This window comes from Dipodomys spectabilis, unplaced genomic scaffold (genome assembly GCF_019054845.1).
Source record: "Dipodomys spectabilis isolate Male_0828 unplaced genomic scaffold, ASM1905484v1 ptg000178l, whole genome shotgun sequence".
Taxonomy (NCBI): domain Eukaryota; kingdom Metazoa; phylum Chordata; class Mammalia; order Rodentia; family Heteromyidae; genus Dipodomys; species Dipodomys spectabilis.
Window position 1 is genome coordinate 1,944,426 of NW_024870855.1, and position 26,779 is coordinate 1,971,204.

The window sequence follows — 26,779 nt, forward strand, 5'->3', positions numbered from 1 at the left end:
TAAGACAAGTATAATGCAACACAATGTCCCTGTGTCTATTATAGTTCCCTAAACCTCTAAGAAGTTGTAGATTGTTGTACATAGTTGTACATTGAAGATGTACCAAAGCCAGGTCCTTCAGTCTGCACTTGGAGACCCAACCGGGTCTCCAACTTAGAGACCCTCATAAGGGTTCTTACCCCTCCTCTTCCCAGCACCTTCTCACTTCCAGCACACACTGTCCTCCCTGAGTTTGAGAATTTGATATTGTATTTGACTTTCAAGCTCTCTGAGTTTAAGAAGGCTCTGTAAATTTCTAAAGGTGATAACAGCACCTTCTATTTTTATAGTTCTTTTCCAAATTAACAGTGCCCTCCTTGTGCCTTCCCATAATGATCTTTATCGATAACCTTGGAGACAGGCAAGGATGGTATTTCTTTTTTTTTTTTTTTGGGGGGGGGGTGTCCAGTCGTGGGGCCTGAACTCTGGGCCTGGGCACTGTCTCTCAGCTCTTCAGCTCAAGGCTAGTGATCTACCACTTGAGCCACAGCGCCACTTCCGGCTTTTTTTCTTTTTGCTTATGTGGTGCTGAGGAATCGAACCCAGGGCCTCAGGCATGTAAGGCAAGCACTCTACCACTGAGCCACCTTCCCAGCCCCAAGGCTGGTATTTCTAACTGTCCAGATCTGCAGAGGGAGAAACACAACACAGACCTTATGGCAATCAAGCATGGCCCCAAAGAAAGGCCGCACTCTGGCCTTCTTTAGCATAGGAAGAGTGATCAGGAAAGACATTCAGGCCATGACTTTCACTTGAATTTCACTAAAGTCCTTTAGTAATCAGTACAAATTGTTCCTTTTCAAAATGTAGACAAAACAAAAGAAATGCTTCTAAACACTGTATCCCAGGCTGGGCAGCAATCCTAGCCACTTGGGAAGCTGGTTCAAAGCCAGCTCAGGAGAGAAAGTCTGTGAGACTCTTATCTCCAAGTAATTACCCAACGTAAATAAATAAAGATGGAAGGGGAGCTACAGCTCAAGTGGTAGACCACTAACCTTGAGCAAAAAATCTCAAGGACAGACCCAGGGCCCTGGAGTTCAAGCCCCAGGATCAGAACAAAAAAAAGGAAAAAATAAAAATGAAAACAAAAAGAACTACTGTATTCTTGAAGCATAGGATCAAAGACTGAGGCTAAGGCTAAGATGAAAACATGAGAGAGTTAGAAACAAGTTCTTTTAAACAGAAGAGACCATTTAAAATAAGAAGAGCTTTCCCCATTCTTCTGGGATAGATTACGGGCTTTTCTTCAGGGACTGAACCCACATGAAGCTGCAGAATCTTGTGCTTTTCTCAGGCGTTTTCATAGATTTAATTGTTTACTTATGTGTGTATGTATGTATGTGTGTATGTATTAATATGTTTATTGATATTTTAATTTTATGCATCATGTATGGCCAGAATGGTGTATACATTAATATTTTTCTAATAAATCTCTGCTCTCAAAATTGGACTGGCTTATCTGGGTACCTAAGTTTAAGAAATTTGAGTGAAACAACCGTTTACTTTTTTGTATTTGAGTAAGGGTATAGTCTCAAGTTTTTGCTTTTGAGTAATATGAATATCTCTGAGGAAATTCTTTATTTTCTCATATTATACTTCTACAAAAGTCCCTTTGCCAGGGTTGTGTTTCTTCATCTACAAAATTTCAAGACACAATGTTACACAAAATACCCTCCATTCATTTCTACAGAAATGAAATGTACTTTATTTCCAAAAAGAAAAACAAAACAGGATTTTGAATAGCTCTAGCAGATATTTGGGACTGTTCCAAGATTTTTCTTCACAATTTCACCATGCAGCAAAATGCAAAAAAAAAGTCTTACCAAGTACCAGTGGCTCATGGCTGTAAAGCTAGTTACACAGGAGGCTGAGATCTGAGGATCATGGTTCAAAGTATCCTGAGCAGAAAATTTCATGAGATGCTTCTCTCTAATCAGCCACCCAAAAATCCAGAAGTGGAGATCTGCCTCAAGTGGTAGAGCACCAGCCTTGAGCAAAACAGCCAAGTAACAGTGTTCAAATCCCAATATTGTCAGAAAAGAAAAGCAAATCTGTATATGGCTAGGGAAGAGAGAAATGGAAAAGCCTAAATATCTCAGAAGGCTATTCAGGTTGGGGGAGGGAGGGGGGAAGTGAGATGCCTAAGAAAGAAAAAAGGTGAGTAAAGAGAGTTGCTTTGAGCCCCAGGAGTAACAGAGATTTTTCCAAAGGAGGTTCCAAAGGAGCCTCCATTTCTGTAGTGAAAGTTTTACACAAGGGTCTGTATCCAACCTAATCAGCATTTCCTTTCAGCCCTACAAAGGGCTTACAGAGCATTCTCCCTCCTCTAGGCAAAATCTTCAGAAGAAGTGGTGACAAATCTGCCCTTGCATTTGAGGCAGGAGATTTTCCCAGGGACCCAATTAGGCCAGCTCAGATTCCATGTTTCTGGCCTTTAAAGGCTCCTGCCTGTATTCATTTTTCTGGTCACACTCAGTCAGGCTGAGTTATGGAGTAAATCAGTAACTGTGTACTGCCATTCCAACTTATGTGCTGAAGCCATACCCCAGTGTGACTATACTTGAAGACGAAGCTTATATAAAAGTGATTTAGACTAAATCAGGACATGAAGATAGAGTCCAAACCATTCCAAACTAGAAATGGGATCCTTAAGAAAAGGAAGAAGGCTGGACTAAGGACGAAGGAAGGCTGAGGTCAAGAACCAAAAATGAGGGCTGGGAAGTTGGCTCAGTGGTAGAGTGCTTGCCTTGCATGCATGAGGCCCTGGGTTCGATTCCTCAGCACCACATAAGCAGAAAAAGCCAGAAGTGGCGCTGTGGCTCAAGTGGTAGAGCGCTAGCCTTGAGCTGAAGAGTTGAGGGACAGTGCCCAGGCCCTGAGTTCAGGTACCACGACTGACCAAAAAAAAAAGAACCAAAAATGAGGAGCTGGCCCAAGCAGACAAAATTAATCAACAAAAAGCTGAAAGTGAGCCAGGCACTGGTGACTCATGCCTGTAATCCTCGTTACTCAGAAGCCTGAGATCTGAGGATCGAGGTTCAAAGCCAGCCCGGGCAGGAAAGACCAGGAGACTCTTATCTCCAATTAACCACCAGAAAACCAGAAGTGGCGCTGTGGCTCAAGTGGTAGAATGCTTGCTCTGAGCTGAATTGCTGAGGGACAGCACTCAGGCCTAGAGTTCAAGTCCCATCACAATAATAATAATAATAATAATAATAGTGTCAAAATCACTGCATTGCAAGGTGGATGGGAGAGAAGCCCTAGCAGCAAGAGGGCAGAGAAAGATGCCTGGTCCAGTCCAGCCAGGCTGGCTCTCAAGCTTCCTTTGGAGGGACAGCCACCTGCTATCACCTCTCAGCTCACATTCACTGAGTGCTCTTGAGCTGGAGGCAGAGCAGAAAATGCAAAACACAAATGTTCTGTACCCTGTGCCCCTGGAGGGTGAATTTGGCATTTTGTCTCTTTTTGCTTTGTTTTGCTTTTGGGGAGAGGGAGGAGCAGGGACTATAGGAGGTTCTGTTTTCAGTGCTTGCTTTTGAGATAGGGTCTCAAATTCAAGGTCCTCCTGTGTCCTGGGCTGCCCCCTTCACCTACTGCTGTTTGGGGCCAGGTGAGAGTGCTCCCCTCATTACAGTCTCTCACCTCAGCGCAAGAGGCCGTTTATGGTCATTGTGGGTATTAATTGATTCAGATCATCCAGGTCCTCCCTCTGCTCCACCCATATAATTCTTGCTCTTCATGACATATTTCCTGTTCTTTATCCCTGGGAACATGTTCTGTCACACACAGAAGTCTTACATTCTTCCTTATTTCTTTTACTGTACTTCCACTAGCATCTATTGGTTTACAAAGCGGATCATCCTCAGGTGTTCATTGATGTGTACAGCGCATCTTGATGATAAAACATCCCTCTCCCAGCCCATCAATCTCCCCCTTCTTCATTCTGCCAAACCAATCTCATCCTTTTTCCTTGTTCCATTTTCAACACGTAGAAGGCTCAAAAGCATTGGTTAATAAAAGTAGATCTGCCTAAGGGAACTTCTAGAACAAATGGTACGAGAACAGAATGTTCTCCCTCAGAGTGCTCCCGTGCAGGTATGTGGGTCACAGCACTGGAACCCTACGAGGGGTTCCCAGGATGGGGAAGCACCAGCTCCCAGCTGTTGGGGATCGCTTTACACAGAGACAAAAATAACAACAAAAACCAACAACTAGGTGTGCTGTCAGTGGAGAGGCCAGGCTTCCTAGGTAGTGACCCCTTTCAGGAAGGCTGCAGTGTCCTTGGAACCCAAATGCACATCTAACACAGGGTCCTCTCACACCCCCATAACGAATCTACTCATCACTTTTATTCTCTTATGTGTATTTTTTCCAGTTTTATTTTATTTCTCTAAATGATCGTTTTATCGTCTTTAAGTAGTTGTACACAGAGGGTTACCATTCCACAAGTGAGCCTGTGAGTACAATGCATTTTGATCGATGTCACCCCTTTCATAACTCGCTCCCATCTCTCTCACCATACATCTCCTCCCCAGTTTCACTGGATATGGTGGAATATCTAGTTCTTTCTCCCCATGCTTACTTACAAGGGCCACTGGAGTAAGAGTATTTGTCATTTCCAACTGACCTGAACACTACCAGCAGAAAAACGCTTTTTTTTGGGGGTGGGGGTGGGGGGGCAGAGGGGACTCAGAAGTTATATACATAATACCCAGCAGAGGGCAGGAAAGAGCCAAAGTGGCATTTCTCCCAGGAGAAGAATGGTTCTGTGGTCATACTTTCTAGTTACTGTTTTTAGCCCATAAAAGTAAAGATCTTAGGAGGGAGCTAGTGGCTCACATCTGTAATCCTAGCTACTCAGGAATCTGAGATCTGAGGATTGTGGTTCAAAGCCAGCCCAATCAGGAACAGCTAGGAGACTCTTAATTCCAATTAAGCATCAGAAAGTTGGTTTTTTGGTTTTTTGTTTTTTTTTGTTTTTTTTTTTTTTGGATCCGGTCGTGGGCCTGAACTCTGGGCCTGAGCGCTGTCCCTCAGCTCTTCAGCTCAAAGCTAGCGCTCTACCACTTGAGCCACAGCACCACTTCTGGCTTTTTTCTTTTTGCGTATGTGGTGCTGAGGAATCGAACCCAGGGCCTTAGGCATGCAAGGCAAGTGCTCTGCCACTGAGCCAACTTCCCAGCCCAAGCATCAGAAAGTTGGAAGTGGTAGAGAGTGCTAGTCTTGAGCACAAAAGCTCAAGGACAGAGTCCAGCCCCTGAGTTCAAGCCCCAGAACCAGCATGTATGCATGCATGCACGCACACACACACACACACACACACACACAACACACACACAGAGTGAAGATCTTTTCCAAGACAACCACTTCTTTTCTTTCTGTGACACTGGTACTTGAACCTAGGGCCCATGCTAAGCAAGTACTCTTCAACTTGAGCCATAGATTCTGCCCTTTGTTTTCTAGTTTGGTTAGAGGAGAGGGTCCTGCTGTGTAGAAGAATGATCTTCATCCCTCAGCCCTGAGAGAGCATCTTGAAGTACAGGCAGGTATGACTACTCCTTCATAGCCAAGACAGCTACATGAAAGGACAGAAAATAAGTGATTTAATGGGTAATTTAAATGATCACATAAAAACAATTACTCAGCGGAACTGGATTTATCTGGTGATATTAAATAGTTTTGTGTGGTTTTCATTTGAGTGTGCATTGGTTACCCAGATCATTTTGCAAAGTGCGCTCTAGGACCAGGTTTTAATGATGCTCCCACAAATGGACACTAAGGAGCCGGTTCAGCCTCAGTGGGAAAGCTATTGAAACATTGTAGTAAAGGATGTGGGGGAGTGTGTGTGGGCGGTTCTTCCTCCTGCTGAGCAATGCTGCCATTCCCATTAGCTGATAGGAAATGGCTTTTCCTCCTTGGATTTGCTCATTAGCTGATAGGAAATGGCTTTTCCTCCTTGGATTTGCTCTTTACCTTGATTTCCTAGAACACAACTTTCCACTTAGTCTTGATGTGCTATATGATGTGCTATAATTACTTTGAATAGATTGCTTTGTGGCCTAAAAGAATCCTGCTGGCTTATTATTTTAGCATAAAAGGGAGACATAGCTAAGAGAAAGTAACATTTTAATGATGGGCTTTCTGCCTTGAATGAAGGCAAACCCTGAGCTATGTCATTTCAGGCTGAGGATTGGGTTTATTTTTAATTTTTCTGGTTGTGGGCTTGAACTCTAGACCTGGGCAATGTCCGTGAGTCTTGTTCAGGGTTACTTCCCTAGCACTTTGAGCCACAGCACCATTTCTGGTTTTCTGGGAGTTAATTGGAGATAAGAGTCTCACAGAGGGGCTGGGAAGGTGGCTCAGTAGTAGAGCGCTTGCCTTGCATGCCTGAGGCCCTGGGTTCGATTCCTCAGCACCACATAAGCAAAAAAAAAAAAAAAAAAAGCCAGAAGTGGCGCTGTGGCTCAAGTGGTAGAGCGCTAGCCTTGAGCTGAAGAGCTGAGGGACAGCGCCCAGGCCCAGAATTCAGGCCCTACGACTGGATCCAAAAAAAAAAAGTGTCTTCTGCCCGGGCTGGCTTAAACTGCAATCCTCAGCTCTCAGCCTGCTGAGTAGCTAGGATTACAGGTGTGAGCCACTGGCACCAGGCAAGGATTGGGTTTTGACTTCTTGTTTCCAATAGTGTGGGAGACTCATGGTGACATAAAGATTTCTGTGGAAGGTGTTACTCAAGGGCAATTATTAGTATTAGCTCTTTTTGCTTCCTCCCCTGACTGGCAGTGGGCATCTAGATTCTGTAACAACGCTGAAAGACCCCAGACTCACTGGGATACTTTCTTCAACGAGAGGGCACCCCAGGAACCAAGACTCCAAACCAGCAGATGCAACAAGCAAGAGGAGTTTATTTGGCGTTTGCGCAAACGGACTCTCCCTCCCGGGCAGACAGGGAGCCCCGAGCAGCGGTTAAAGGCACTTTTTTTTTTATTGTAAAGATACTATACAGAGGGTTACAGTTACATGAGTGAGGTAATGAGTACACTTCCTCTTGAACATTGTTACCCCCTCCATTGTTTTCCCCCTACCATCCCCTCCCTCCCTCCCTTCCCCGAGGTTCTTTTTTTTTTTTTATTGTGATTAAGTGATTACATAATTTCCGGAATTTCACAGTATTGTGGAATAATGATGCTCATTTAAAGTCACAAGTTCATTCTAACTTTCCTGGAGCAAATTGTCTATCACAGTCTGTAACATATAACGGTGTTCACATGTTATATACCATATATATGATCAGCAGCATGGGGATATTTAGTAGTGGTTCAACCAGATGAGTGGGAGTTCTTTGTTTCTTAAGTCCTGTTAGTTTTGTCATATCACCTAACATTTTGGATTTAGCATCCACTTATCAGGGAGACCATGTACCGTTTGTCTCTTCGTTGGTTACAGGCACTTTTAAAGGCAAAAACCACAGGATTAGCATAAGACACCGGGCGCCCCGGGATTGGCTCAATTTAAAAATCATCATATACTCCAGCAATCATTTGGTTGTGTGGGAAGTCTTGTAACACTCGTCGTAAACTGGTTGGCTCTCTAGGGGGAGGCTTCCCTGGAGGGGAGTCCACATAGTTACAGGCTCGTGATTGGTTGACAATTGACCTAGTTTGCTGGGCTCGCCCTGGTCTTTATCTTGAGTCCCTTGCTGAGAGTTTCTAAACAGGAATTTAGAAGAACATACTCTTTTGTTCTTTATCTATGTCTGCAGACCTTGTCCCAGGGCCTGCATCTGGACTCTGAAACTTTTTAACTTATTTCTGGGAGGGGAAGAGTCAGTGTTAGCGCAAGCAGGTTTACAGACGCAGAATTAGCAGTTAGCATATTGTAAAATGGACATAGCCCCAATTTCAATCCTTCAATGCTAGCACACTGCAGCAGTATCAGCCCAGGAAATCTCTGGTCCCTCGCTTTATTCAAATAATTCAAGATGCAGGTAGTCTTTCTCTTCCATGCCCCCATGCATTAAATATGATCCAAGGCCCAAATAGCTCTTCTTCCCTCACCTTTCCTGTAGAATGGGAAGTGTGAGTACTCTGCTAAATGCTCTGAAAGTCTGTCACATTTCCATAAACACCTTTGCCTGCTGTGGCCAAGCAATTATATGTCACTGCAAACATCCTGCAATCCCTCTTTGTATATTCTTCAGCAAGTTCATTGTGATATGTCCCCTGGATTAGTAATGCAAAAACATAATAAATACTAGGGAATGGGACCGAATGTTTATCTCATCCTCTGCAGAGGGAGAATACTGCTCCCAAAAACCAGTGAACAATAAGGAGCCTTTATCTGCATAAAAGAAGGAAGAAGTTGAGCAATGGTGGCTCATGCCTGTCATCCTAGCTCCTCAGGAGGCTGAGATGTGAGGGTCTCCATTCCAAGCCAGGCCACGAGGCTCTTATCTCCAATTAATCAACAAAAGCCTGAATTGGTGCTCTTAAGTCAAATGGTCAAATGACTGCCTTGAGCAAAGAAGCCAAGCAAAAGTGTGAGGCCCTGAGTTCAAGCCTTAGTAATTGCAAGTGAACACACACACACACACACACACACACACACACACACACACACACGGAACAACCATAACATAGCATAGCAAGAATGACTTAATTCCTGGTTTTGTCTCCAAACACGCTACTTTTGCAGCTCAACAAAGTGAAGGGAGTAGGAGGAGAGAGAAATGAGAAGATAAAAGATTAGTAAAAGACAACTCCTCTACAACTGAACCTATGTTTTCAACATCTGCAAAACCCTCTGTTTGGATTAATGAGTCTTAATGACTGTTTACTGTAACAAAAGAATAAGTTGAGTACTCAGGAGGCTAAGATCTGAGAATCATGGTTCAAAACCAGCTTCAGAAGGAAAGTCCATGAGACTCTTATCTCCTATTAACCACCAGCACACCTGAAGTAGAGTTGTGGCTCACAGTGATAGAATGCTATCCTTGAGCCAAAAAAGCTCAGGGACAGCACCCAGGCCCTGAGTTCAAGCCCCAGGACCAACAACAACATCAACAAAAGTCAAAAGAAATTAATGTCATCCATAGTCCATTGTCTCCTCAGCTGTTCCTCTGGCCTGGTGGGTGATATGTTACAACCTTCAGGAGAACCCATTTTTGTGTGGGGTTCAGATGAGTTTTCTTTCTGAACCCTAAACAAGAATTTCCATGAAGAGTACCTAAATAAACCATAGAGTCCTATTAAACATCCCATGGAGGGAGAGAGAGAGGGGGAGCTCCAGCCTGGAAATCAGTGACACACTCTTTGACACAAGTTGAGTCCCACCAGGAAGGACTCAGTGCACTAAATGGAATTGTAAACAACTATTCTTAATAAAAACCGTCCTTAATAGAAATGCCCAGGGAAAAATGGAATCCATGCTGCACAGCAGGTGATGCAGGAATGTGCAGGAAGTGTAACCACTGCATAAGTCCACATCAGAAAAAGACACACTTAATCCCTGACTTCCAGGCCAATACACCACATATGTTACTGTAAGGTCTGCTCCTGGATGGCTAGCAGACTCCACCCTCCTCTCAGCAAAGTCTCTACCCAGTACCTGCGTTACCTAGGCAACTGGGACACCTGGAAGAGGTCACATCTGCATCCCCTGAGGTCACATCTAAATTTGATGTGGCCACATCTTTCTCCACCCATACCCTAGATAAGGGCTAGCCCAGGCCCAGATGCTCTCTCTGTCTGTTCTATTCTAGCTCTCTCTCTCTGTTCTTACCTCTTTCTCTGTTCATTTCTAGCTCTCTGCTCTCTCTGTTCGTTTCTAGCTCTCTCTCTCTCTGTTCTTTTCTTGCTCTCTCTCCCTTTTCTAGCTCTTTTCTCTCTCTTTCCTTTCCCAGCCACGTGGAGTGCCAACCTTGCCTGGTCCCAGCAGGTCTACTGAATAAACCTACCCCCTTACCTGAATACCACGTGCGTGCTGGTGCTGTTCTTACTCGGCTACCTCTTTTTAAAAACCTAACAGTTACCAGAAAGTTTAGGACAGAGAAACAACTTTGGGCCTTGTGTCGGGTAAGAGAATCCAGGAAAGACATGAACATATGTAGAGGTGAAAGGAAAGGAAGTCAATTAGAAAAAGAATGGTGCAAAGACAGAGAGCATGTGTTACAGATGTGCCATGGGGAAAATGCCATTTGTGCCAATCTTCTTCATTACAGAACTTGGCCTTGAGTTGAATAGCAAAAATTGGCGTCCTTGAAGGTAACTTTCTGATTGACAGGTCTCCTTTCTGTTTCCTGTAAGGCCCTGAAGGCAAAGATTTACTGCCTAGCCCTTATTTCCTCATTCTTTTGTCCTTACTTCCTTCTTTTTTGGTAGTCTCTGTCCCCCCATTTCTTTGCCTGGCTAGGTTTGGTTTATCAGCTCATCCTGCCATCTGCAAGCTGAATAGGCCACAATACCTGGCAAGCTTTTCTTCTAAGCAGTATCACACTTTCCTCAGACCCTTTTCCTTTCCTCCATACCCCATCTTCTTTCTTCTTTCCATTAATTTATTTTCCAGTCCTAGGGATGGAACTTAGGGCTTGGGTACTATCCCTGAGCTTCTTTTGCTCAAGGCTAATACTCTACCACTTGAGCCACATTGCCACTTGCAGCTTTTTCTGTGTATATGGTACTGAGGAGTCAAACTCAGGGCTTCCTGTATGCTAGGCAAGCACTCTCCCACTAAGCCAAATTCCCAGCCCTGTTCTTGCATCTTCTATTCGGTGGGTACCAACTCTGCAGAATGGCATTACCACATTATTTCATTTACTCCTTCCAACAATTGTTTGAGATGGATTTGATCCCCATGTTATAGAATGAGAAACTGAGCCTCCCCACCACCACCCCAGACAATGAGTATTTACTCAAAGCGATACAGAGATGAGGTAAAAAATTGAGCAACTTGATCTGATGCCCATTTTCCTACTTCCACAGATGTTGATCCAACACTATAAGAATTCTTCCCAGAAGAATCATTTCTCCTCTCTGACTCTTGACTCATGAGCTTTACTTTCTGATTCCAGAATGAATGTTCACTCCTGAACCATGTTTGACTTTGTGTCTGAACAGGTAAAGTCCAACATGGACCTTTCCGTGGAGAGATGAAATGGGCCTCTGTTCTGTCTCAGATGCCAGGCACAGGGCACCATCTCCCCCTCAAGCTCACCACAGATACCTGTGTGTCTGTTGCTAAATGCACACAGGTGCCTGCATCAGCCCACCATCCTTCCTGGCCTCGAGTTATCTGTGTTTGAAGCAGTATTTGAAACCTCTCCATGGATGCCCTCCGGTTGTTTTATGTCCTTAACTTTCCATACAATCTTTAGGAGAAAGGTGGGCAGCTAACAAAGCATAACAAGGATTCAACAGTGGCTGTAGAACCACCACTCAACACACTCCTTTGGGAGCTTGTATCAAGAACCACAGAACTGCTGGGTGCTGGTGGCTCACACCTGTAATCCCAGCTACTCGGAAGCTGAGATCTAGGGATTGCACTTCAGAGCCATTCCAGGCAGGAAAGTTTTGGAGACTCTTATCTCCACTTTACCACTAAAAAGCCAGAAGTAAATCTGTGGCTCAAAGTGGTGGAGCACTAGCCTTGAGCAAAAGAGCTCAAGGACAGTGCCCAGGCCCCAAGTTCAATTCCCACAACCAACGAAGAAAAAAAGGAACCACAGAACTATTATTATTGCTTCACTTATAGACTACTTCACTGAAATAACAAAAAGAACTGTTACACTTTGGGTGCTGAATGTCCCCCAAAGATGTATGGGAAGGTGGTGGGAACTTGAAGAGAAGGAGCCTTATGGGAGATCCCCAGGCCATTGTGGATCTATCCTGAAGAGAGAGTGTGGTGACTCTGTCTCCTCTACTTCCGAACTCCACCTGAAACCCTCTCCCCACCCCACCACAATTTAATGTCTACACCAGGGGTCCACAGCTATGCTGCTACTCAATGGTAGACCTTAGCCTCTAGTACTGTGAGGCAAAACAAAGTTCTTCTCCTTAAACTGCCTCAGGTATATGATCCTAGAAACAGGAAGCTGACTGACCCAAGAACCACATTCCTTTTTTTTTTAATTATTATCTTTAAGAAGTTGTACAAAGAAGTTCCCATTCTACAAAACAGTATTTGAATACAAGGTGTCTGACAACATTGTCACCCAGCACTCCTAACCCAACCCTTCTCATACTTAAAAAAAAAAAAAAGTTAGGTAAATTAAATTAGCAGCCAAGGAAAGAGAGCAGCATGTGGTATTCAGGCAAAGGAAAGGTTTATTTGCAGGCCGCCTCTGGTCAAGTTGGAAACCCACACAGCAAGAATAAAAAGGGTAGAACCACACCAAAGGCAGGCCAGGTTTATCAAGGCCAGGATTGAAAGAAGGTGTGGCCACACTGGATGCAGATGTGACCTCAGGGAGGGTGGAAGGTAACTACCACCAAGTATGTTGGTTACCTAGGTGATGCAGGTACTGGGCAGAGACTTAACCAAGAGGAGGGAAGAGTCGGCTCCGCCTTCCCAGGGTGGACCTTACAAAATTGAGATTAGGTGATGACATAAATTTCACAAACACATTTTAACCTTCACAAGGCACATTGTCATTATCATGGCCTATACAGCCTGTGAATTCTATGACCTTTGACAATACAAATTATGTTTTCCACATCAGGTGATGTTTACATTTCTCTCCTTTTGCTTAGTGTAGGCTGTTCCCTCTTTCCCTCTCATTCCTCCTTTCCCATCGCTGTCTTTGGGTTGCTTAGTTCTTTTTCTTCTATGTCCAGTGCAGCTGCTGGGCCCCTTTGTTGTGTGTTGTTCCGTTTCCCACTTATTCTGTGTCCTCCTCCTGGCTTCCCTCCATTGTGTGCATATATTACCATATATATGGTCAAGAACATGGAGTCATTTGGTAATGATATGACAAAATGAGTGGCTGTCCTTTGTTTCTCGAGTGCTGTTTACTTTGGCATATCTTCTTGCTTTTGGCTTTAGCATCCACAGATCAGGAAAACCATGTGCCCTTTCCAAGAACCACATTCTAAATATAGATCCTAAGACAGAAACCAAACTAATTGGAAAAAGTAACATTCAAAACACTCCCAGCTCATAGCTGTCATACACAATATTGTAGCTGTGTTGAATATAATAACTGTACAGTGGTGTCCATAGTAAGATTTTTTTAAATCATTACATATATATTATTAAAAACGCTGAAAAATAGCTGAGGGCCAGTGCCTCATGCCTGTAATACAACCTACTCAGTAGGTTGAGATCAAAGCCAGCCCTGGCAGGAAAGTCCATGAGATTCCTATCTCTAATTAACCACCAGAAAACAGGAAGTAGCACTGTGACTCAAGTGGTTGAGAGCTTGTCTTGAGAGCTCACAGACAGAGCCCAGGCCCAGAGTTCAAGCCCCACAACCCCCCCTCAAAAAAAAAGGAAAACCAAAACTAAACAAAAACACACACACGATAAGACATAAGCCCAAATATTTAAGTACTTTTACCCTAAACAAAAATTTGTTCCAACCACAATGCCTAACTTTAAGTATTTGATTAAATATATTTCTGCTAAGTGCTAAGGATTTAAAAGTGCCAGAGATGACAGTCTAAATGTTGAACAGGAACATCTCAATCGCCCAATCTCTGTAGAATTGTAGAAGCAATTAAATGATCGTGCTCTCCAAAGAACCTGCAAATATGTACCTTAATGCTAAGTGGTATTGTCAAGTACAAGAAAGCAATCCAGGGGCTGGGAATGTAGCTTAGTGATAGAGTGCTCGCCTAGCATGCATGAAGCCCTGGGTTCCATTCCTCAGAACCAGGTAAACAGAAAAAGTCAGAAGTGGTACTGTGGCTCAAGTGGTAGAGCAAAAGAAACTCAGGCCCTGAATTCAAGCCCCAGAACTGGCAAAAAAAAAAAAAAAAAGAAAGAAAGAAAGAAAGAAGGAAGGAAAGAGAGAAAGAAAGAAAGAAAGAAAAAAGAAAGAAAGAAAGGAAGGAAGGAAGGAAGGAAGGAAAGAATAAAGCAATCCATCAAAACCACCACCACCTCTACTCCTGTTCCGCTCACCAGAGGGAGGCCTGCATTAATTTTTACAGTCCAGCATGAATTTAAACTTTTTGTTTTTGTCAGTCATGGGATTTGAATTCTGGGCCAGGGCACTGTCCCTCAGCTCTTCAGATTAAGGCTAGCACTCTATCACTTGAGCCACAGGACCACTTCTGGTTTTCTGGTGGTTTATTAGAGAGATGAGTGAGTCTCATGGACTTTCCTGCTATGGCTGGCTTTGATCTCAACCTCCTGAGTAGCTAGGATTACAGGTGTGAGCCACTGACGCCCAGCATGGTAACTATTTTATATCAGGATTCCAGTGTCCTTGATGAAGAAGAAAGCAGGAGATACTGAGAGAAGAAAGAAGACTGAGAAACAGTCAGGACTTCTACAAAAGTGAGTCATTCAGTACCCAGAGTGACCAAGTTTCAAGAATGCAAGTTTAAGGACACACTCACTCTATCAGAATAGTAGCAATGGGTCTGATTTGTTTTCTTTTTTCTTTTCTTTTCTTTTTTTATTGTAAAAATACCATACGGAGGGGATACAATTACATGGGCAAGATAATGAGTACATTTCTTTTTTTTTTTTTTTTTTTTAAATTTTATTTTATTTTATTTGAGAACATACTGTACAGAGGGGTTACAATTACATGGGCAGGATAATGCATACATTTCTTACCAAGCATTGCAGCCTCCTCCTTTGTTTACCCTTCACCTCCCTTCCCAGCCTCCCCCCTCCCTCCCACCCAATCATACCCCCCCCCCCCCACCGACATTGTAAAGCTGGTTTTGACATGACATTTTGTACTTCTCATTGTTGCAACAGGTCCACCTGAATCCTTAAACGACTTGTTTGTCCCCATCTCCTCCACAGGTTATACTAACATCAAATATAGTGAAAGCGGGGGTTACACTGTGGGGGAGGGACATACAAAGCAACAAAGAAATAATCTTATAAATGCGTTAGAAATACATGCATGAAAGAAACAAAAACATTAAAATACATATTAAAGGGTTCATTTTCCTAACATCACATTATCTGACTTTTTCCGCTTGACTCATACCTATACTAGATATTGCAAATAAGGGAAACCATGGGACCTATGTTTCTTTGGGCCTGGCTTACTTCACTTAATATAATTTTTTCCAAGCCTTTCCATTTCCTAACAAATGGGGCAATGTCATTCTTTCTGATGGAGGCATAGAATTCCATTGTGTATATATACCACATTTTCTTGATCCATTCATCTACTGAGGGGCATCTGGGTTGGTTCCATGTCTTAGCTATGGTAAATAATGCTGCAATAAACATAGTTGTACAGGTAGCTTTAGTGTGGCCTTGTTTGTGATCATTTGGGTAAATGCCCAAAAGTGGGATTGCTGGGTCATTGGGGAGCTCTATGTGGAGTCTTTTGAGGAACCTCCATACTGCTTTCCAAAGTGGTTGAACAAGTTTACATTCCCACCAACAATGAAGTAAGGTTCCTTTCTGTCCACATCCCCTCCAGCATCTGTTGTTGTTAGAGTTCTTGATTTTTGCTGTTCTAACTGGAGTGAGGTGATATCTCAATGTTGTTTTGATTTGCATTTCTTTTATGGCTAGGGATGTTGAACATTTCTTCATGTGTCTATTGGCCATCCTTCTTTCTTCTTCAGAGAAGCTTCTCTTTAAGTCTTTCGCCCACTTACTTATTGGGCAGTTGTTTCTTTGAGGATTTGTTGTTGGGTGGTTTAATTTTTTGAGTTCCAAGTATATTTTAGATATGAGACCCTTGTCCTTTGTATGGCTAGTAAAGATCTTCTCCCAGTCCGTGGGCTTTCTATTGATCTTGCTAGCTATGTCATTTGCCCTGCAGAAGCTCTGCAACCTTATACAATCCCATTTGTCCAGCCTTTCTTTGATTTGTTGTGTTTCCGGGTCTCTATTCAGAAAATTTCGGCCTGAGCCAAGGAGACCCAGGGTTTCTCCTATTCCATCCTGTAATGTTTTCAGAGTGTCTGCTTTGAGTTCAAGGTCTTTGATCCATTTGGAGTTGATTCTGGTGCAGGGTGATATATAAGGATCTAGCTTTAGTTTTCTACATGTAGTTAACCAGTTTTGCCAGCACCATTTACTGAAGAGGCTGTCTGTCTTCCATTCTATTGTTTTAGCTCCCTTATCAAAGATTAGATGGCTATAGGTCTGTAGGTTCATTTCTGGGTTTTCAATTCTATTCCATTGGTCCTGAGGTCTGTTCTTATGCCAATACCAAGCTGTTTTGATTACTATGGCTTTATAGTAGAGTTTGAAATTTGGTATTGATATTCCTCCAGCAGTGTTCTTTCCGTTGAGGAGCGTTTTTGCTATTCGGGGTCTTTTATTGTTCCATATGAATTTTTGGATTGCCTCTTCTATTTCCTTGAAGAATGAGGGTGGAATTTTGATAGGTATTGCGTTGAATTTGTAGATAGCCTTGGGAAGTATTGCCATTTTCACGATGTTAATCTTTCCAATCCAGGAGCATGGGAGGTTTTGCCATTTTTTAAGTTCTGTGTTGATTTCCTTTTTCAAGATTTTAAAGTTTTCATCATAAAGGTCCTTCACTTCTTTAGTTAAGTTAATTCCTAGGTATTTTATTTTTTGTGGGGCTATTACAAATGGAGTTGCTTTCCTAACTTCAGCCACACTTTTCTCATTGTTGGCATACAGAAAAGCCATTGATTTTTGGGGGTTAATTTTATAACCTGCTACTTTGCCAAAGTTTTGAATCAGCTTGAGTAATTTGGGAGTGGAGTCTATGGGATTCTTTAAATACAAGATCATGTCATCTGCAAAGAGGGAGAGTTTTATTTCTTCTTTCCCTATTTGGATCCCCTTTATGTCTGCATCTTGTCTTATTGCTGTAGCTAGGCATTCTAATACTAGATTGAAGAGAAGTGGAGAGAGTGGGCATCCTTGTCTTGTCCCTGAGTTAAGAGGAAATGGCTTTAGTTTTTCACCATTGAGTATAATGCTGGCTGTAGGTTTGTCATATACAGCCTTTATTGTATTGAGGAATGTTCCATGGATTCCTAATTTTTCCAAAACCTTCATCATAAAGGGGTGTTGGATCTTGTCGAATGCTTTTTCTGCGTCTATTGAGATAACCATGTGGTTCTTATTCTTGCTCCTGTTGATGTGATGAATAATATTAATTGATTTGCGTATATTGAACCAGCTTTGCATCCCTGAAATGAATCCTGTTTGATCGTGGTGTATGATTTTTTGGATGAATTGTTGAAGTCGGTTGGCCAAAATTTTGTTGAGAAGTTTTGCATCAATGTTCATCAAAGAAATGGGTCTATAGTTCTCTTTCTTTGATGAGTCCCTGCCTGGTTTTGGGATGAGGGTTATGATGGCTTCATAGAATGTGTTCGGTAGAGAGCTTTCTCTTTCAATTTCATTGAAGAGTTGGAGGAGAATTGGTGTGAGCTCTGCTTTGAAGGCCTTGTAAAATTCCGCTGTGAAGCCATCTGGTCCTGGACTTTTCTTAGCTGGGAGGTCTCTTATTGCTGTTTCTATTTCAATGCTTGATATGGTCCTGTTGAGATAGTTTGCCTCATCTTGGTTTAGTTTTGGCATGTCAATATTTGCTAGGAAGAGGTCCATTTCTGTCAAGTTCTCAAACTTATTAGCATAAAGTTTTGAGAAGTATTCCCTTATAATGTTCTGAATCTTGCTTGTTTCCGTGGTGATGTTTCCATTCTCATCTCTGAGTTTATTGATTTGGGTGTGTTCTCTTCTTTTTCTGATAAGATTTGCTAAGGGTCTGTCAATTTTGTTAAGTTTTTCGAAGAACCAACTCTTTGTTTTGTTGATTCTTTCTATAGTTTTTTTGGATTCTAATTCATTTAATTCTGATTTAATTTTGATTATTTCTTTCCGTCTACTGGATTGGGGTTTATCTTGCTGCTCTTTTTCAAGGAGGTTTAGATGTGTCATTAAATTGTTGGTTTCAGATGTAGGAGCTCAGAGCTATAAACTTGCCTCTGAGTACTGCCTTTGCTGTGTCCCAGAGGAGCTGGTATTTTGTGTGTTCATTTTTGTTGAATAGCATGAACATTTGAATTTCCTTTCTAATCTCTTCCATGACCCACTCATGATTCAGCAGTGTGTTGTTCAGCCTCCATGTGATACCGGACTTTCTTTGGTGGCTTTTGGTGTTGAGTTCTAACTTTATTCCCTTGTGGTCAGAGAGAATGCAAGGTATAACTTCAATGTTTCTGAATTTAGACAAGTTTGCTTTGTGGCCTAAAATGTGGTCTATTTTAGAAAACGTTCCATGTGCTGCTGAGAAAAACGTGTATTCTGATGCTGCTGGGTGAAATGTTCGGTAAATGTCTGTTAAGTCTAGTTGATCTATGCAGCTGTTTAGATCTGCGGTTTCTCTGTTGAGTTTTTGCCGAGTTGATCTATCTAGTGGGGAGAGTGGTGTGTTAAAATCCCCAACAATTAATGTTTTTGGATCTATATGGGATTTGAGGGAAAGTAGTGTTTCTTTGATAAATTTGGGTGCTCCATTGTTTGGCGAATAGATATTTAGAATTGTAATATCCTCCTGAAGGAGAGATCCTTTAATTAGTATGTAGCGACCTTCTTTATCTCTTTTCACGAATTTTAATTTGAAGTCTATTTTATCTGATATTAGGATTGCAACTCCCGCCTGTTTATGCGGTCCGTTTGCTTGGTAGATTTTGTTCCAGCCTTTAACATTGAAAATGTGTTTGTTTTTACGGGCAAGATGTGACTCCTGTAGGCAGCAGATAGAAGGGTCTTGTTTTTTAATCCAACTAGACAGTCTATGTCGCTTAATTGGAGAGTTCAGTCCGTTAACATTAAGAGATAGGACTGAGAGGTATTTGGGAGTTCCTGCCATGTTATCTACCTTCTTGGGGGCTGCGAAAACTGGGTTCTTCCTATGGTTCTTGGATTCTCAGTTTGGGCGCAGTTTCTTGGCCTTTATTGCGGTCTTGTTGGTTTTCTATGTGTAGGACATCTTTAAGGATCTTTTGTAGGGCTGGTTTGGTGGAGATGTATTGTTTCAATTTTTCTTTGCTATGGAAGGTTTTTATTTGGCCTTCAGTTATGGAGGAGAGTTTAGCTGGGTACAGTATTCTTGGTTGATAGTTGTTTGTTTTTAGGGCATGGCATACATCATTCCAGGCTCTTCTTGCTTTGATTGTCTCTGCTGAGAAATCTGAGGTGATTCTAATTGGTTTCCCTTTATAAGTGATTACCCTTTTCTCTCTGACAGCTTTAAGGATCTTTTCCTTGTTCTGAGTTGATCCTGTGTGGATTATAATGTGACGGTGGGATGTCCTATTCTGGTCTGGTCTATTTGGGGTTCTAAAGGCTTCTTGTATCTGGACAGGCCTATCTTTTTGCATGTTTGGGAAGTTCTCTGCTAGGATCCTGTTAAACAGATTTCCTAGACCATTAACTTCTGTTTCTAGGTGCTCCTCTACACCCATTATCCTTAGATTCGGCCTTCTGATGGTGTCTTCCAGGTGTTGGATAGATCTATCATATTTCTTGGACTTGTCTTGGATGGTTGTATGTTCTTTCTCTATAATATCTAGGCTGTCTTCAATCCCTGAGATTCGATCTTCTGCATGGTCTAACCTGCTGTCAAGACTCTCTACTTTGTTTTTTATCTCTTTTCCTTCTAGTTGGTCAGCTTTGATGGCTTCAAGTTCTTTGTTGAAGCTCTGTTTTAGGTCTTGTATGAATTTCTTTACTTCCTTAATTTGGTGTTCAGTGTTTGTCCTCAAATCACTTAGTTGATTGGTTATGGTTTCTTTGGGCTCCCATTCCTTCTGTTGGGTTCCATTCAGCATTCCCTTTGTGGTTTCCCTGACTTCCTTCAGCTCTTTGTTAATGGATTCCATGAATGCCTTTAGTGATCTTTGTGTGTTCTCTACCTGGTCTCTCAATTCCTGTATTACTCTTTGATTAGCTTCCTCCCGTTCGTGGGATTCTTGCAGATCTCTTTGAGTGTTCTCAGCCTGCTCACGCCATTCCTCTCTTTCTCTTTGAGTATTCTCAAGTTGTTCACGCAAATCCTGTATCAGTTTTTGAGTAGCTTCCTCACGCTTATGATATTCCTGTATAAACTTCTGGGATGCCTCCTCTCTCTCCCTATCACGCTCATACAGAGTCCTTTGTACGTTGTCAAACTTTTCATTTATCATGTTTGCCAGCAGTGTTTGTAGAGCTGTTTGGGAACTCTCCTCTGGATTATTCATTATCTGTTCTAACCCCTGATTATCAGGATTGGGAATTGAGATACCCGAATTTGCCATTTTTCTTGTGTTTTTCCGGCTTACTCTGCCCATTTGAGATGAAGATAGCACCAGTTTTGTGCTAGAACACTATCTTAAGGCAACCATCAACCAAAGTTTGCATTTGTACAGTCAATAGTCTACAGATACAATCTAGTTCAACAGATACATCTATTCGACATCAAACAACTATATGTTAAAGGACTTCGAACCGCAGAGAAGAATTTGGAAAACCAGAAATTATTAGGGTTAGGGAGAGATGTGGGTAAAAAATAGGAATAGATTGGTGTGGGGAGGCACTGGGAGAGTTAACTATGTCCTAATCACAATGCAGGAAATAGGTTGGGTAGGATGTAAGTAGAGAGAGAGAGAAAAAGAAGAAAGGGAAAGGGGAATGAAAAGAGACCAGAAAATAAAATAGAAACGTAAAAATTAATGTTATTTTAGAGATTAAAAGACCATCTATTTATAGAGGAATATGAATATGTTGAGAGAAAGGGAGGGACATAGAGGAGATGAGAAAAACTTTAAAAAAATGCTTAAAATATTATATAGGTATAAAGAGGTAGTACTGCTATTAATGAATTTAAGTCTCAGAGGTTTTGAATTGAGTAATAAGTTTGTGGATTAAGTGTGTACACAATGGGGGATAGGGTCTACTGGTTAACTACGGGTTTATCTGAGGATGTGCAGGACAAGAGTTAAGTCACATACAGATGAACAAAGAGGAAAAGATGGAAAGGATAGGAAAATGAGAAGAAAAGATCAGAAGTTCAGTAGAGCTAGAAAAAAAACCAAAAAGATAATTAAGAATGAAAGAAAAAGAGAAAGAAGACAAGAAAAGAAAGGAAAACACACATTCACGTATTCCTAAAATAAAAATTATAAGAGGAGAAAAAAAAAAAAAAGTAAATGGAAAACAATTATTTTTTCAGAAGAGGCAAAACTTAAAGATTAATAAAAGTTTTAGAAAAGCAAAAAAAAATTTTATATATATATAAGGTAACAAAAAATGAAAAAAAATAACAAAACAAGGAAAAGAAAAAAAAAGAAAAGAAGAAGAAGAAAAAAAAAAGTTCTTTGATTTTTTTTTTTTTTTTTTTTTGGGGGAGGGGTGGGAAGAGTCCTGTATCTCCCTTTTGTCTGTAACCAGAGTCTGGTTGGAGTCTCTGGTCAGCTTGAGGTCCTGTGGCTTGATTGGTTTCTTAAGTCAGTTTGTTGGAACAAGCAGAAAAATGCTCTGCTTTACCCAAGTTTTTGAGATCCCCCTCCCAGGTTAGTTTACTGGGAGGGTGATCTGCTTTGAGAATCACCAAAGAGGGGGATGCAGTGATGAGGCTAGGTTCTGGGTAGAGTTGAGGCCTTTCAAAGAACAGTAGCTTTTCCCTGGGGCTATTTTGTGAAAAAAACCTCACAGCACCCAGCCTGGAGCCATTCTCAGGGTTTCTGTTTTTCAATTGATTGTGGTGGCTGCTAGAGGGCGGGGCAGCCTCTGGCTCTGGTTACCCGGTGAGGAGAGCCACTCCAATGGCTGGCGCCTGAGCTGGGTGACTTTTCCCTGGATGGAACTGAGTCTGTGAGGCCACTTCGCCGTTAAGTTCTTGTGACCTGCTAAATGACTCGTTTTATTCCAAGGCCTGAGCTGGAGCTAGCCGCTCCTCCGAGCTTTGTCGGTATCCAAGATGGAGATCACCGGTGCTGGGGGAGGAGGGGTGGCCTTCCCTCCTCTGCTCCCAGAGGAGTGAGGAAGTGGGGCTTCTACTCACGCGGAGTCTTGGATCCCGGGTCGTCACTGGTCTGCAAAGTGCAGGATGAAGTTGTCCGCTCCTTGTCGGTTCTTGCTGGTGTTGAGTAGAATCTGCTCGTCTGCTGCGTCTGGCTCCTTCGTCCCGGACTGCGTCTCAGGTATGCCTCCGCGGCGGTGGTCGCCGCTGCGACCCTGCCGCCGCAGCGGCAGCTGCTCAGATGTGTCTGCTTGGCTTCCCCTCTCTTGACTAACTCTCTGTCCTGTGATGGCACACTTGGTGTGATTCTCTGGCTTGGGACTGTTCACTGGAACTCTGAAACTGTTTTCTATGCAAGAGCTTGTTCAGATTCCAGCTTCTCCTCCGCCATCTTCCCGGAACTCTTCTGAGTACATTTCTTATCAAGCATTGTTGCCTCCTCCTTTGTTTCCCCTTCCCATCCCTTCCTGATCTGTTTTCTTTTTTTCTTTTTTTCATCTGCTACTGTTTTTATTAAAGTAAAAAAAGAAAAAGTACATTTGTCATTAAAGCTGTACATCTTTTTCCCATATAAAAACACTATCATACAATTAGTAACCTTTTTTCTTTTCTGTCAGAATAGCTTACAAATGTACTACTATTATTTTAGTTAACAGGAGGCAGGTCTGCTCAACAGTCCAGCTCTGGGGGAAGGGGTTGTTGGTTTTAAAGTGAACATCAATAAGAATAGAATCAAGAAAAGATTAAGCGTGAGACCATGAGGCTGCTTCAAAAAAGGCAGGAACCTGTCTGCAGACAGTTGTGACAACACAGTTTGCACATTTCACAGCTTTGTTTCAACCCACAGGCCAGCAAACAGCTTTTGGATCTGTGGGCCCAGAGTTAGAGTTAATGTTAAAGCAATAAAGGTACTACAAGCAGGGTCTACAATGGCAGAGGATTGCGGGAGAGTGGAAGGGCCTGAAGGAAGAGGGGGAGTTTGGTAAATAGCACCTTTGAGACAACATTGATTGGAAAAGGGAGCTGGTGGTGGGGTAGAGGAATGGCGTGGGGAATCTTCGCTGAGGGGCAGGCAGCAGAAAGGGGGAAGCCAGGGCGACTAGATGCTCTAGCTGTCTTTTAAAGGCAATTTTGGTTTGGGGGACTTGAGGCTTTCTTCGAAGACCCCTCATCAAGGTCACTGAGAACTCAAAGGGCAAGGATTTCTTCCCACCACAACAGTAAATATTGCACAAGTCTATAGACAAATTTGGATTTTACTGAGGGAGACAGCCACCTCTCCCGCAGGTGCTCTGAGCACCAGTGAGAGAACACAGTGCCCAAGGTTTGGCTTTTTAGTGTCAGCCCTGCAAGAACACCAGGCAGACCTGCCTAGCACGAGGCTCTCTTCCTGCAGCCCAGGAAGGCCTGCGACTCTCCCAGGCCAGCCAGAATCCTCCATGAGAGCAAAGTGTAGGTTCCCCAAACCCACTGGGTGATGTGGAGGTGCTGGGAGCCAGTTCCCCAGAGCCTCCTGGAACCCCAGGGACATATTGCACAGTGGTTGAGAACTCTTGGCCTGAAAAGCAGGGTAGCTTGGTGACTCAAGCAGATGAGAGACAAGAGGTGAGGAGGGCTAGGGGAGTGTTGTGCTCTTGCAATCAAGGCAGTAACGAAGGACCCGGAGTCCCAGGTAGCTTGTGAGCCACCTCTCAAAGGAGTAACATAGCAGCATCAGGACTCTCGTGTGGTTCCCCCAAAAAAGGATTTGGCCAAAAAAAAATCCTCAATGGATTTGGGTCCCAAAAATTCCATTGTAAATCACCCCCAAAATTATTCACCATACACACACACAAAGCAGCGCATCACAAAGCAAAAGATTTTGTGTAGAATTGCCCTCTATCCTAAAGATCTCCCATCACTGCCTTACACACGATTTTCCCACTCAAAAAGCTTTAGATTCCTGGCTGGGAAGCAACCTCTACAGTCACCTGAGGGTAGAATGAGACATGAGACATGATTTCAAGACAAGCTGCTTAGGACAGAAAGGAATAGGGGACAGTCCTATCACTCTGCCCAGGATCTACACCATCAGAAAAAAAGAGATTGGGCAACATAGTATTATATTAAGTCCAGGCTTTTAATGGCTTGAAGGCCCTGAGTAAGAGGGGATCCAGGCATTGCAGATGTCCTGGTTGGGAGAGAGAATGAACTCCTCTCCCCCTCCCCCCCTACCTACCTGCCCCCCCATCCCAAGGCTGAGCCTGACCTCTCAATCACAGTTGCTAACCTTGCTTGCTTCCTCTCCCAACCTCCTGGGGTGTCAGCTAGGCTTCACCCCTCAATTTTGCTAGGCCAACTCCCAACTACTCCCTAGGTAGTTACTGGCTCACAGACCCAAGCACATAATATTCTCTCCAAAGGCACCTGGGGGAGGCCACTTCCACGCAGCTCCCATGAAGGATTTTTCTTTCCTTAAAAAAAAAACAACAAAAAAACAACTTTTTTTTCCCCTCTCTTTTCTTAAAAAAAATAATATATATCTCTATATAAATAGCTCTTCATTTAAAAATACAGTTCCCCAGGTTGAGGCATGGTGGCCTGTTGTCACGGCAGCATGAGGACAGTAGCGTGCCAGGGTGGGTCGGCGCGGCCATCTAGCTGGAGACCGCCATCATGTAGTTCTTCGAGGGGCTTCTGCCCAGCATCATTTGGTTCTTGCAGGTGAGCAGCCCGTAGGAGGCGGCCACCGGGGCCTCCTCGTAGAGGACACGGATGGAGCCATCCTCCCCGATGCGCTAAGACACCTCAGAGGGGTCCCCCCACAGGGTCAGCTGGCTGGGCAGCAGCTGGTGCAGCTGGGGCTGGCTGAGCCCCATCTGGCTGGCCACCTTGCTGATGATGGGGTCCATCTGGTGGTTGATGCGGATACAGCGGTAGCCTGAGCCCTTGGCTGGCTTTTCTGGAAACCAGTGGTGTTTGTAGTGCTCGGTTAGTGCCTCCTGGAGCGCCCCGCTGAGCACCATGAGCCTCTGCTCGCTCAGCGGCCGCGGGTGCGCAGGAGGCTGGAGAGGAAGCCCAGGGCTGCGGCGGCCATCTCCTGGAGCATGTCGGTTCTCTTCCCGTGGCTCATGATGTCGCGGCTGCGGGAGCGGAGAGCCCAGATCTGTTTTCTATTAGGAAAAAAACGCAGCTGATGGGAAAGTTCCTAATGTTCTGACTCTTTTGCCTGCTTCTTCTTCTTTTTTCTTTTTCCTGTCAGTCATGAGGCTTGAACTCTGGGCCTGGGCACTGTCCCTCAGCTCTTCAGCTCAAGGTGAGCGCTCTACAGCTTGAGCCACAGCGCCACTTCCGGTTTTCTAGTGGTTTATTGGAGATAAGAGTCTCAAGGACTTTCCTGCCGGGGCTGGCTTTGAACCATGATCCTCAGATCTCACAGCCCCTTGAGTAGCTAGGATTATAGACATGAGTCACTGGCACCCGGCATTTGTCTGCTTCTTAAACAGTGTATGTTGAAGGGTTCTAAAGGTTTTACCCGGGGAAAAAAAGAATCTCCTGAGATATGTTTGATAAGTTACTCTCAGTCCAAGAAAATTCAAATTCTATGTGTAACAGGACATTTGAAAAAGTAGTTTCAGCTTTGCAGAATCTGAAAACTGTATTTATGAGAAGTAAAGGGAATGGCTCTTCAGGAAGGAAGAGCTGATATTTCAGTTAGGCATTCAAAAGGAATCACATTGATCTGTCTTCTGAAGTAATTACATTGATCTGTGGAGTCTAAAGAAGTATATTGCTCATTCTCTGCAGATGGCTGCAAGAATTTTTGCTTTCTTTTTTTTTTAAAAGCAAAGCAAGTTTATTGTCCTCCCCGAACTTGTTCCATTCACAAAGGAAAACATCTCCCTGAAGAGCAGCTAATTAGTGTGTAGACATGTGTTTGTGTGTGTGTGTGTGTGTGTGTGTGTGTGCATGTTCACGTGTCTATAGAAGTTTTAAAAGGAAAAAACACCCCGAAATGACTTACGTTTTCTAACAAGATGATTTCTGTCAAGTTGAAGCTTTTCCCTTTAAACCCACTTGTTTTAAAATATTTTATGTGGACAGTATTCTAAAACAAAGTATTTCCCACACTCTAATTCCAACCAGTTGAAGAAAAGAATGGGCTCATTTCACCTGCAGCGTGACAGCCTGTGGTCTCATGGTGTTTGAAGACAGTGGTATTTTCAGAACCCACTGAGGGGCTGAGGACATGCTGAGCTCCACACTTCAACCCAGGCCCCTCTGCTGGCTTCCTGAACTTCCCCATCATTTTCTACTGAGTGATTCTTCTTTTATTATATAACCTTGTTAAATATTAAAACTGTATCCTTTGCACCCACTTGTGGCTAAATACTGTGCCTTTAATTGTGTTCTGCTTTGAACATATTAGCTGTTTTATTCCCATGCAGTCAAATATATTGATATTTCTATTTGTGATCTAGTTTTTTCCTCAGAGAGTCACTCCATGTCCAGAGATTAAATCAGCATGAATTTAAATTTCTCCTAAAAAGGCAGAAAGTCTGGCTGACAGCTGTTGACTTCGATTTGTCCAAGACTGCTTTATTATAATCAAAGTGGAAATAAACATTCTCTGGGATT

The 26,779-nt window shown here is 43.0% G+C and overlaps 1 pseudogene; it reads right to left on the bottom strand.

Moving 5' to 3' along the window:
- Positions 1–24,652: 24,652 nt before the first annotated feature.
- On the bottom strand, positions 24,653–25,274 carry LOC122120762 (annotated as a pseudogene).
- Between the last annotated feature and the right edge of the window lie 1,505 nt (positions 25,275–26,779).